Here is a 13,622-nt window from a genome sequence, read left to right on the forward strand (position 1 = left end):
TCTGGACATCACCTGCTGATGGGAACTGGAGAATAAATTTTACATGGAGGTTAATGTGGAAGTATGGGGAGACCCAGTGTGTGCCTCAATGATATTTAATCTTGGGGGAAAAAGAATCTGTGATGTGAGTTGTACATTGTAGGAAGTCATGCAACAGGAATGACCAGAACCAACAGAGTAGTTTCACAAGGAACCAAATGAGTACAATGATGACCCAAACCAAGCTGGTGTTGGTGCCCAACAGAAGATACTGTTTCTCCTGTTCTGAGCATCCACCTTGACAGATGGGGCCCAAGTCATAGCCTGTTCTTAGGAGCATCTGGAGGAGCAGAGGTAATCCATGGAATGGGAAAGTAATATCTATCTGTTAAAGGACAGGGGATAGTAGTTAATGAGAATGTATAAATCTCTATGTTGGATATAAAGGTGGTTTAAGTAGTTGAAGTTGTAAGTCTTGGTAAGAAGGGATTTCAGTAATAAGAATATAATAGAATGGGATGGTTAGAAGATATATTAAATTATGTAGGACCAGAGTATGACACAAATGGTATTGCGTAAGCAGTGGAGGTTGTATCGGGTGTGGCTGAGACGGAGTTTAGTTTAGTAGCCCTTACAGTGCTGTGCTTTGTATTGGTAGCTAGAAAGATGTTGATGACACACTGGGGTTTGGCTACTGCTGAGCAGTGCTCACACAGTATCAGGGCTGCCTCTCCCACTTACCCCCTCACCAGCAGGCTTGGGGGTGTGTGTCAGGGTTTAACTCCAGCTGGCAACTGAGTATCATGGAGCTGCTCCCTCACTCCCTTGCCCCCTCATCCCCACCCCAGTGCAATGAGGAGGAGAATTGGAAAAAAGAAAAAACTCATGGGTTTTGAAATAAAGTAAAATTTAATTATAATAATAATAATAACAACAACAAAAATAACAACAAATGTAATGAAAAGGGACATAACAAAAGGAGAAGAATAAAAGCTAAGAAAGGCAAGTGATGCACAATACAACTGCCCACCACCCGCAGACCGATGCCTGGCCAGTCCCCGAGCAGCAATTGCCCCTCCTGGCCAACCGCCCCCACTTCATCAGCCTGACGTTCCATGGTATGGAATGTCCCTTTGGATAGTTCGGGTCAGCTGTGTCCCCTCCCAGCCTCTTGTGCACCTCCTCACCGACAGAGCACAGGAAACTGAAAAGTCCTTGACTTAACCTAGGGTAAGCACTACTGAACAACAACTAAAACATCAGTGTGTTACCAACCTTATTCTTATGCTGAATCCAGAAAACACCACTGTACCAGCTACTAGGAAGAAAATTAACCTGTCCCAGCCAAAAACAGGACCGTGGACAAGATCCTGGGAAGGGACATAGTGGGAACAGCTGATCCAAACTGACCAAAGGAATATTCCATACCATATGTTGTCTGCTCAACAGTAAAAGCTAAGAGAAAGCGGGGGGGGGGGGGGGAGGGCATTCGTTATTACATTTGTCTTCTGGAACAACTGCTATGCATACTGAAGTGCTACTTCCTGGGAAGTGCCTGGATATTGCCTGCTGCCAGGAAGTAAGGGACAAATCTTTTGCTTTCCTTTGCTTCCATGCACAGCCTTTGCTTTTGCTTTATTAAACTGTCTTTGTCTTGACCCATGAGATTTTTTCCATCTTACTTTCTCCCCTCCCTATTCTGCTGAGGAGGGGAGTGATAAGAGTGGCTTGGTGAGCACCTGGCATCCAGCCAAGGTCGACACACTGTACTGCATTTTAACCTTTTTGAAATCTTGTTAATCTCTTTTTCCCTTGTCAGACTTAATGGTGAGTCAAAATGCAGCTGGTAGTTTTACAGCCAAGCACATAGTGTTTGGAGAAGAAGAAAAGAAAGAAAAAAAAGTCAATTATTTTCTAGGAATGCTGCAGCAATTGTACCGAGACAGGTCAGCAAGTCACCTCACCCACCTGCTCTCAGTCTGTTCAGACTGTAGATAAAGCATAGATTTGTGTAATTCAATACAGATAATTTTGAGTGCCCTAAAAAGAGGCTTTAAACTGATAAATTTGAAAATTCAGTTTGACAACCTTATTTCTGCTATGGGCAAGGGCAGCTTAAGTCATGACAGAGATAAGGGATGAAAAACCTCTTGAATTGACTTGACATAAGCGATAAGAGCATCTGCTGGAATGTTCTTTTTGACACCATCATCATTAAGAAGGCTTTGATCACTATAAAGGTGTGCTTACTGAATGAAAATAAATACTTATTAATAAAGGTATCGCAAAAAGACACAACAGTATGCTATAAAGGACAAAAGAATCTCCTAAAAAGATGTTAGGTGTATAAAGAAGCACTGAAGAAATATTTCTTTACAATACCAGTAGCAGATGTTTCCTATTCTAGTCATTGTTTATTTTTAAACAAAATCATACTGGACATATTTTATGAAGACTGTGGCCTCTTCCATTCTGGAATCATTAAGAGGGAAATACTATTGGCAGTGTTAAAAAAAATCAGTCTCTTCCTGTTTCTCTAGCAATTAGTCCTCATAATAATGCAATGACTGTGGCTTCTTTAGATTTTATTTTAATGCAGTATTCTATCTCTGTCTTTCTGATTATTCCAGAATTGCATTAAAGGTTATACTAAATTTTGACAATAGGTTCTGCAGGGGTAGCACATGTTATCCAGAGAAAGCATATTCAATCAAAATAAATTTATGCTTCAATCTAGGGCTTGAAGGGAGAGAGAACAGGGTCATTATTCTGATATATTGTATTGAATGTCTGGAATATATATTAATGTCCCAATCTAAGTCAAGGAGTCTCATTACATGAAACTCGCAACAAGTTTTTGTCAGATATTTGTAAGAAATGTAAATTCCTTATTTATATTTATAACATATAACCCACATTCTCCACATTCTTTCAGTTTAATACTATCTCTGTGATCATGCACAGCATTTTTGTAATAACTTTTCCAAGGGTTTTGTGTAAGTTTGAATGCAGCAGGTATCAAAAGTGTGTTAAAGGCAGCAAATATAATACCACAACCATTAATACATTTTTCCCATTTATATACATTTCTTAACATTGATATCCTACTTCCTTAGGGCAATAAAGGCATATTTAATGCTTTGGTTACAAAACTCTCTTTGGGGCTTTCTTAGACACTGTGAATGTGTATTTATTTACAAGTGTACCTGTGGGCACTGTACATTAATTTGTTTTAAAGCTACAGAATAAAAGCTTTATTTGAGATATGCTGAGTTATCTTCTAGTTAGAAGTGCAAGAACTTGAAATACTTCTCTGCTTTTAAAGGAGATGTCTAAGCTTCCCTTTAACCCAAGTAGTTTGGGATGTGAAGGCTGGGGGCCGGCTTTGCTGCCGTGACTGTGTGGTGGTGGAGTACGGGATCCTGAAGGGAGGGAGGAAGTCAAACAGCAGAATCACAGCCCCAGACATCAGAAGATAAAATCTTCTAAGAAACCCGTGGAATGACTGAGGACTAGAAGAAAGCAAATGTCTGTCCCATCTTCAAGATAAGCAAGAAAGAGGATCTGGGGAACTACAGGCTAGTCAGTTCCTGGGAAGGCGATGGAAAAAATAATTCTGGAGGTTTTTTCCAAACATAAAAAGAACAAGGAGGTTATTTGGAATAATCAACGTGGATTTATGCAGAGGAAACCATGCCTGACCAGCCTAACAGACTTCTACAACTAAATGACTAGCTCAGTAAATGAGGGGAGAGCCATGAATGTTATCCTCTCCTCGGCAACACTTTTGATGCTGCAGTCACCAGCTTGTCTGGTAGGCTGGTAGGATGGTCTGGACCTCGGTGATATTTATACTCAAGGACAGGAAAGTCATGAAAACTTTCTCACGGTCTCCCACTCTCCTTGCTGTTACTCCTCATGATCAGGGTAATTGCAGTTTGAATTAATGACATCCAGTCATGGTGGCATACACCTTTGCTATTGTATTCCTTTGTGGGTATTATAACGGTATGCAACAGAAGAATGTGAAAACACATTATGGCTTTAGCTCTCTGGATTCAGCTAGGAGATCAAGAAGGAGGAGAAGAATTTGGGAAGGAAATATAATTTGATATTAGAGCCAAGTATGAGTGTCTGTCTGGAGTTTTGACTAACTGTCTGCCAGTTCTCCACCTGTCATTATTTTTTCTATTTTTACTGCATCAGGCTCATATTTTCAACTACTTACAAACTCCATATGACTTAGTATCCACAAGAGTTACCTATATATATATCCTTAAAATGGATTGGTCTTGTTCTTCAATCAAGATTTATAAGTAACAGTTTCTTCTCTGAAGTATGTAGAGAGGGTAAACCAGTTTAATTTTTCACCTTGAAGTTCATTCAGTTTTGTTCTGAAATAGGATGCAGTCCTACTTGTCCCCAGTTAGAATAAAAGTAATTTTCCCCAGAAACCTGTAAGTGTCTAGGAGTCATTTGTTATGCTTAATTAATTTGCAAACAGTTCTTGGCCTCTAAGAGTTGCAAAACAATCACTTTTGTTTTCAATATCTTGTTGGAATTTTTTAGTTAGGAAAGTGCCTATTACCTAAAGTTTCTCTTCAATGATTAATTACATCCATGATCTGGACATTTAACATTCTGTTTGCATTCTCATTCACTATTTATAGTTGAATAAGACAAGTCACAAAAGGAAATAAGTAGTTTGATATAGAAACTCACTGATGCACAAAGTATTTAGTTTATGAATATTGCTATAATTATAAACACTAATTAATGACACTAAAATTTAAATTTAAAGTGATGATAGAAGAATCAATAGAAAATATAATATTATTTGAACCTATATTAATATGATTATTAACTGCTGTGCAATATTTTTCTTTCTAATTCTCGTTTGTGCCTAGCACTGGTGAGGCTGCCCCACAAATACCGTGCTCAGTTTTGGGTTCCTACCTACAAGAAAGGTATTGAAGTGCACAGGACTGTGTCCAAAGAGGGGCAATTAAGCTTGTGAAGGGTCTAGAGAACAAGTCCTATGAAGAGTGGCTGAGGGAACTGGAGTTGTTTAGCCTGGAGAAAAGGAGGTTGAGGTGAGACCTTATTGCCCTCTACAGCTACCTGAAAAGACGTTTTAGTGAGTGGGTGTCAGTCTCTTTTCCCAAGCAGCCAGTGACAGAACAAGAGGAAACAGCCTCAAGTTGTGCCAGGGGAGGTTTAGATTGGATATTGGAAACAATTCCTTCACTGAAAGGGTTATCAAGCATTGGAACAGGCTGCCTAGGGAACTGCTTGAGTTACCACCCCCAGAGGTACTTAAAAGACATATAGATGTATCACATAGAGACACGGTTTTCTGGTGGACTTGGCAGTGTTAGGTTTACAGCTGAACCTGATGATCTTAAGGGTCTTTTCTGTCTTAAATAATACCATGATTCTATGATTCCATTCCTACACAGCATAATCCTTTAGGCTGCATTCTGAAAAACTTGATTTACCTAATACGTCCTTTCAAAAAGAATGTTTTCCACCTGGATTATGTTACTTTTAAGGTTTTCAACTTTACTTTCCTTGTATTTGCCTATTCTTCTTGCCTAACATCTAGTGCTATGGAACTTGATCTTTTTTCCCAAGCAAATATATCTTTTTTATTTATACTGCCAGTCTCAAAGGTCCTACTGTATACACTTTAGATTCTGTTCAACCTCATTTCAGATGTTTGGTTATAGCTTGTGTTTAATTTTTGCTCTAAGTAAAAGTTGCAGATAAACTTGAATCAACTTTTGAACATTCATTTACAGTGGGAAAGAGAAGCACATTTCCCAAACATTCTACCTTGGCGTTGTTTGCAGAAGTGGTTTTGGCTGGGATAGAGTTAATTTTCTTCTTAGTAGCTAGTGCAGTGTTGTGTTTAAATTTGTGGTGAAAACAGTGTTATCATACAGGAATGTTTTTCATTACTGCTGAGCAGCGCTCACACAGAGCCAAGGCGTTTTCTGCCTCTCACCCACCACACCAGCGAGGGAGCTGGGGGTGCACAAGGAGATAGGAGGGGACACAGCCAGGACAGCTGACCCCATGTGACCCAAGGGATATTCCATACCATATGACATCATGCTCAGCATATAAAACTGGGGGTGGGGGGTGGGGGGTGGGGTGGGCGCACTAAAACTTGGGGGGGGCTGGGCATTTGGAGTGATGGTGTTTGTCTTCCCAAGTAACCACCACACATGATGGAGCCCGGCTTTCCTGGAGGTGGCTGAACACCTTCCTGCTGATGGGAAGTGGTGAATGAATTCCTTGTTTTGCTTTGCTTTGTGCGCACAGCTCTTGCTTTACCTATTAAACTGTCTTTACCTCAACCCACAAGCTTTCTCACTTTTACCCTTTCATTTCTCCACCCCATGCCCCCAGCAAGGAGAAAACAAGTAGGCTGTGTGGTGCTTAGTTGCTCTCTGGGGTTAAACCACACCAGTGCTGATGAGGAATGAGCATTCGCCAGTAATTTTGTGTCCTTAATCTTTTTCATTCAACATTTGTCAAAAACTCTTTTTTTTTTTTTCATCACTTGCATTTTGTGAGATATTGGTACATATCACATTTTCAGTAGCCTCATTTTGTCTCCCCACCATGACTTCCAATCAAGAAAATCCAGTGGAGATTCTAAGTGCTGTCTGTAAGACCATCAAGATCAAGAGGAGATTTTTATGCCATGCTTTTCCTGATCCTTTGATAACTCTCCCTAGTGACTTCTTAATGGTCTATTACTTTTGCCTGCCTGTCTGTACATGGTAGGATACATTAAATTGTTGCTTTATTTCACACATTTTACAAAATATTTTAGTAATTGCCTTTACAGAATGAGTACTGTTGTCTGATTCTATTACATTTAGAGCATGTTCTGGGCACAATTTTCTTACTGAAGGCTTTTGAAGTCTCTGGATATTATTATTTTGGAAATTCATTTAAAAACTTTTTTCCCACGTGGTAAAGGAGTCAGTTATCACTAGAAAGTGCTTATTTCCACTTTGTGAGTTTTAGAAAGTTCTAATCAAGTAAATTTGAATTCTAGATTAATTATAGATTTCTTTGAAATCTCAAGAAAATTATTCTTCTTTGATGGGGTATATCTACAGCAAAAAAATTGTTCACATGGTGCATGATGTCTTGCTATAAATTCAACCACCATGTTGAGATATGTCAGTGCTTCTTGGAAGCTTTGCTTTCTCATATTGTGGCAAAATACAATATATATTACTGGATCAGTCATTTAATTTGGCCAAGAACACTAATTCAATTCTCTGAAATTACTTTAACACACTATTTTTTCTTTGGGGTAATTTTCCTGCTGTGCACATTCTAGAAGTGTTCGTTACAGCTTCAATGTAGTTCACAGTTTAAGATTTCCCCTGATACTTCATCATATGTTCTTGTTCTTTCCAGAAGTTCTCTGTATGAGAATCTTGCTACAGTTTTTGAGTAATTTTTGTGACCTTTTGCTTCTTATTTTAGATAGTACTGACGTATTTTGGTTTAGGGCTGCCTGCTAAATTCTTGCATTGGAAGAAGCTTCTAACAGGCTGGTGCCTTCTTTTCTCAAACAGATGCACCCTAACATGGCTACAAAGATGACGAGGGGACTTAAACATATTTCTTATGAGGAAAGTGAGAGAACTGGGCCAGTTTAACCTGCAGAAGAGAAGACTGAGAGGGGATCTTATCAATGTCTGCAAATATCTTAAGGATGAGTGTCAAGAGGACAGGGCCAGGCTCTTTTTCAGCAGTGCCCAGTGATAGGGCAAGGGACAACGGGCACAAACTGCAACACAGAAAGTTCTTTCTGAATATAAGGAAAAAAGTCTTTCTTTTGCGTGTGACAAAGCACTGGAACAGGCTGCCCAGAGAGGCTGTGGATTCTCCTCTGAAGACATTCAAAACCCACCTAGACACAACTCAGCACAGCCTGCTCTAAGAAAACTTGTTTTAGCAGGTGGTTGGACTAGATATTCAGAGGTCCTTTCTGACCCTGACCATTCTGTGACTTTGTAACTAACTATGCCCATCTATTGTTTCCCAAAGTGTAATATAAAAAGAATGACTCTCTCTCATTGTGTGAATAAACTTTTTTAATAGTGGAAATATTTCTGCCAAATATTTTTTTAAAAAAATGAATCATTCTTATTTTGTCTGCAGCTGACAATTCATAAGCAAAAAAAACTGTCTTTTTGAATATTTCCGGATATTTTTCAAGCCCTTTTTTTAAATTTCTGCCTGAAGATAGATTGTGTCAGGCTGGGAACAGTTCCATCAAACATTCCATCAATTAGAATAATATATTATTGTGTTCCCTGCCTGCAGGTTGATTGTTGGCATCTATGTCATAAATTACAGCAATGCATAACATCTTGGAGGTCTAGTTGCAATATATTTGATTGGTTAGCCACTAAAAAATTTAAACCAAAGATCACTTTTGTCACTCTATAGCTACCTCTTTCTTTGAAGATTATAAGCATTTCATTTGAGTCAATTCTCCACGAGTCTCTAGTGCTATTTTAGTAGCTGTAGAATATCTTTGTTTCCTCCTAGTGCCACCCAATAACTCATAACCCTCCCACAGGCCCAGTGACACATCTGCTGTGAATATGCCTTCATCTTTGGGACATCTTAGTTGTGTCTTCTCCTTTCTCCATTGTGGAGGAAACATTGTAACAATGTTTTAACAAACTGTCTTAACAATGGTACTGGAGAGTTGTTTTTTTCTTTCTTACCTCCCTCTTTGATCTCTTTACACATTTTATTCATGATCACAGAAAGAAAAGAAAAAAAGACAGTTTGTTGCTGTCATCATCAGAATACTTTACATGATTCACTATTTCCTTTGTAAGACCTCCAGTTGGTTATCAGAGCAAGGATTTTTACATTCCCACAGTCAAGATCAATCTTCTCCAAGACAGGGCAATTCACAGCCTTTTCTGAACATCATTCTTCTGTACTGTTAATTCATTGAACTGTGTCTTTAGTTCCATCATGATGTTATTTCTTCTCTCTTATATGGGTGAAAAGGATTTTGTAGAGCTTGCATTCCAAGAAAATCTGTCATGAGTTACTCATATTTCAAATTCAATTCCTCCAATTGCCTTTCTTTATCTTAACTGTTGGATTTGTGAAGGAGATATTATCCTTTTACAGGGAGTGAGTTGAGGACTTTTAAAATAAGATATCCTTTTATATTTCCTCTGCTTGGCATTCGTGCCACTGCCCACCTACAGACATTCTTTTGTTTTACAAAAACTATTTTACAAGTCCGCTGCAAAAGCATCTAGCTAAATCAGTTTGCTCCCTCATAATAAAACATATTTCTGTGTTCCTATTTCCTCATGTCTCCTTTTTACTTCAACAGTAAAGGCTCATACTCATCTCACTGAGTTTTGTTGTATTGTCTAGATCTTTATAATAAGTGAAGAAAAATACATGATTCAAGAGGACAATTTAACTCACCCTGTTCTCATATCAGTCATAGGCTGACAAATGACCTCTTTAGCATTACTATATGACTGCACAAATTGCCCAGCCTAGTGGTCTGGGACAGGCGAAGAACTTTTAAATAATTAAAGCTGAATGAGAAGAATCCAGTCCAGTTGAATGTTGGTAGTAAAGTACCAAAACCACAATGCATGAAATCTTGGCTTTACAAATTGTGGAATAATTTACTCCACAATTTGTAAAGCCATGATTTCGTGCATAACTGCTGAAAAGGTGGAAAAAAGTTCTGTTTAAACTGGGTTTCTCCACAATGGAAATACAATTATCAACAATGTAGTCAGACTTTTGAAGCATACACATTTACTCTTCCATGTTTCCTCAAAAGTAATGTTTTAACATTTGGAACATATTTTGCAGACAAGCATTGGTTTATTCTTTTCAAGTTGAGGTAGACCAGTGGGTAGAATAAACTTGTAAATTTTTACCTTCAGATACTTACCTAACCCATCCATCACTTCTCTCTGTGTCTGGTCATGTAACTGATTTATACTTGCTTTGTTAGATCGTAGGCACGCTACTACCAAAGCAGCCTCACATATGCTCTGTCTGTCCCTGACCACGTTTACTGTCACAGTCTATATGACTATTACAATCAGTCAGGATTAGATGACACTCAGAGTAGTCAGACTGACTATACATGAAACCGTGTTTTTCTTCAGCTGCCCTAAGCCTGGCACACTTCAGAATCTGAGTTCAATCCATGAGATGAGGACTTCTGGCTCCTTACTGCAGAGTAAAGAGGCAGAAAATGCTCTGGGTTGCTTTACACAGGCTATATATTTTGCTTTTAAAAAATCATATGGACTGGTATTTCTTAAACAGAATTTTACAGACTTTTTTAAAAATTCTGAATTCTAACAAAGTTTGAAGCTAACAGTTCGACTGGTTTAGAACTTTGACTGTCTTTAGTCACTACAAAGTAAATCCGTGTTAGCATTTTTTTCTTTTCTATATACTGTAACTAGTATTAGCTAGCTGTTATGAGCCTCATTCATTTAATACACTCATTCCAAAAGGTTGTTGTGACATATCTGGCAACTACTATCCAGCAAATGTAACATTTAAAATACACTGTATGCTTCTTCCAAAGCACTTTGCAAAGAACATCATGAAAACAGTTCTTCACAGAAAAAAGTGTCAGACTAGTATGTGGCAGGCCAGCAGAAGAAGCTAAAACTTGTGTGAAATGCTGTTCGATAAAGGTTGAGAAGAACATTTGATTTTTGGAGCTAATCAGCAGTGAGCTAAGAACAGAACACTGGATTTCAACACCTTCTACATCCAGCCCATATATCAAGCCTGGCACTTTTCAGATACAGGTGAAAATAACTCTTGGTTGGCTTAGATTAATTCTAGGGAGCTGAATGTGCTGCTAGTTATCCATGCATATACAGAGACCATATTTAAAAAAGAAAAAAAGCATGAAAAAAATATGAGCTGTAAATAATAAAGCAGTATGAAAATGTCCAGCTGAAGCCTGGTTTCAAAATCGGTGAACTGTTTGCCATCACACTTTTAAGCTATTCAACCTAAAAAGGGAGTAAAAATGGCTGTGTAAATTCTGCAAATTGTATATATTAGCTGATGCTCTTTCGCAAGACAGATATAAACACCACCAATCTTTTCCTCTCTCCTTTCCTCTTCTGAAATTCAGAATATGTCATTTAGTAATTCACAGGTATTTAGAGTTGTATAGATTATTTTTTTTAGGGAAGCAGTATTTTTCCTTCATTTGAGTATTGATGGTGGTATATAAAATGTTAATTCCATGCCTTATAGGAACATGTACTTACAGAAGTAAACACTATTACTCTATGTGAAATCAACATGCAACTCTGGGAGAGAACACAATACTCTAATGTTTAATGAACTGACCTTATTTTTGAACAAACTCTTTCTACTCTGGCCTCTGGGCATAATCTGATACAATTTATTATAAAACAAATCCAGATTGCTTTAGTTTTCTGCTTCAGTAGGTAATTCCTTACTGTGATGAACAAAGGTACGGCGCACAAAATAAAAGCTATATACTAATAGGCTTTTTCTCAAATTAAAGCACATCGTATTTCTCAGAAGTAGAATAAGAATGCAGTAATAAAGCTCTAACTCCCCAAAGTGACTGAAATAAATAACACATAAATGATGCATAAGTAGATAAGAAGCAGGTGGTTTACAACTATGAATGCAGTGAATTTAAATGTTAGGATTGGCAATGACTTATTCATGTCCTATATTTGTCCTCTGTGGAATATGGATCAAATAATTCTATGGAGTAATATTCATTTATATACAGCACCTATGAGTCCCTTGAAGTTCATTTTTAATGACTGGCAACACAGTGCTCTCTGCTAAAAGCCCCTTTTGAAATTATTTCCTCCAAGTCTATAGGAGTCATGTTCATTTCTTTGCAGTCATTCAGTCCATTCTTATCTGCTGTATATCACAATTATGTACATAACTTGGATTCTTTGGGCAGGGGGAAGACATACAGAGCATTCCAGTTATTCCTTTTCAGCTATGCATATACTAAACATTGGCAGGCTGAAGGTGGAAAGTTCTTATGTGACATATGGGATGGCAATGGGAAAGCACATACCTATGCTTTAAAAATAGGTACTTTGTATGATAAGTAATTTTAGGAACATTCTTTCAGTGCACATTTTACTCCATTTTTTGCAAATATCTTTCTAGCTGCATAAAACATAATACAATAAACTAATCCTAAAGCAATGGTGGGGAATACCCTGACTTCAATGCAGTAGTGCATAGTAAGGAGCTTGCAATATTTTCATATACAAACTATGTATACATTTAATTAAGTGTTAAACACCTGTTTCCTTGCCTTTACTGACCATCGATTTCTCTTCTGATTCAACAGTTCAGAACAGGCAATGATGAATGGTGAATTGTCGCTTTGCACGAGTCAATGTTATGAGAAAGGGACTTCTGATTTGCAAGCCCAAATTTTGGGGAACTGACATTTTCATCTGAGACTGTGGCTGAAAGGTAGATATAGAAGCAGGTAGTCACACATATTTAAAGTTTTTTCTTTCAAAGATTCCTTGGTGAATATTAATCTAACTTAGTCATCTAAATCTGAACTAGAAATGCTCTCCAGTCTTTACAGACAATGAAAAGACAGACAGTTTTAGGACATGATTCATCTGACCTATTTTAGACGTTTACATGAGGTGATTCATGTGTTAGGAATGCCTGTTTCCTTCCATTAACTATATAAAGAAGCTATGATGACTAATTCAGATGTATATGAAAGCAGCGCGGATATATTTTTGGTCAGAGGCCTTCTATTTCATATGTCTGTCCAAAAAAAAAAAAAAAGAATTCCTATAAATTGTATCTAGAAAAATGAATAATTGTCTTTCTGCCTGTGCAAAACAGGTGCAAAAGAAGAAAGTAGTTGCCATGGTTGGCATACTGATAGGTGTAACAAAATCAAATCCCTAAGAGAGAGAAAGAGAGAAAAGGAGAGAGGATGACAGTGGGATCTATGCACTATCCAGGTTTTTCAGGACTATATTGGGCATATCCTGGCACAGCACTGGTGGCAAAATAACTCTTCTAGACTGTTCGCCCAACAGGTTCTGAGTGCTGAGTTTGAAAGAACACTTGACTGCAGTGAAAGGCAGTCACAACTGTTGCCTGTGCTCCCAGCTCTGCTCTGTAGTTAAATCTTGACTGAAAAAAAATCAGAGCATGACTATATTTTTCTCTTCAGACTATGACCTCATATAATCCTGGCAAAAGTGGATGTGTGTGCTTAAAGCTAGAAAAGGAACTGGGCAGAAAAAGACTCATGTTGGCACCACTTATTATATATAACTTAATATATATGATATTTATGATACCCTCTTAACTGTTGTGCTCCAGTGTCTTGATTCGAGGGTATACCCCTGGGACACGTTTGAATTCTGGGTCAGATGCAAGCTGCAGTATACTTCTGAGTGCTGATCCCATAGTTATCCAGACTATATTCAGCACTTGAGTACCTCTGCACAAGCCCTGGTATTCTTACAAAACAAAACAAAAACAACCTTTCAAAAACCCACAAAAAAACCCCACAAACAAACAAACAAACAAAA

The sequence above is a fragment of the Falco cherrug genome, chromosome 6 (assembly GCF_023634085.1).
Source record: "Falco cherrug isolate bFalChe1 chromosome 6, bFalChe1.pri, whole genome shotgun sequence".
Lineage (NCBI taxonomy): Eukaryota > Metazoa > Chordata > Aves > Falconiformes > Falconidae > Falco > Falco cherrug.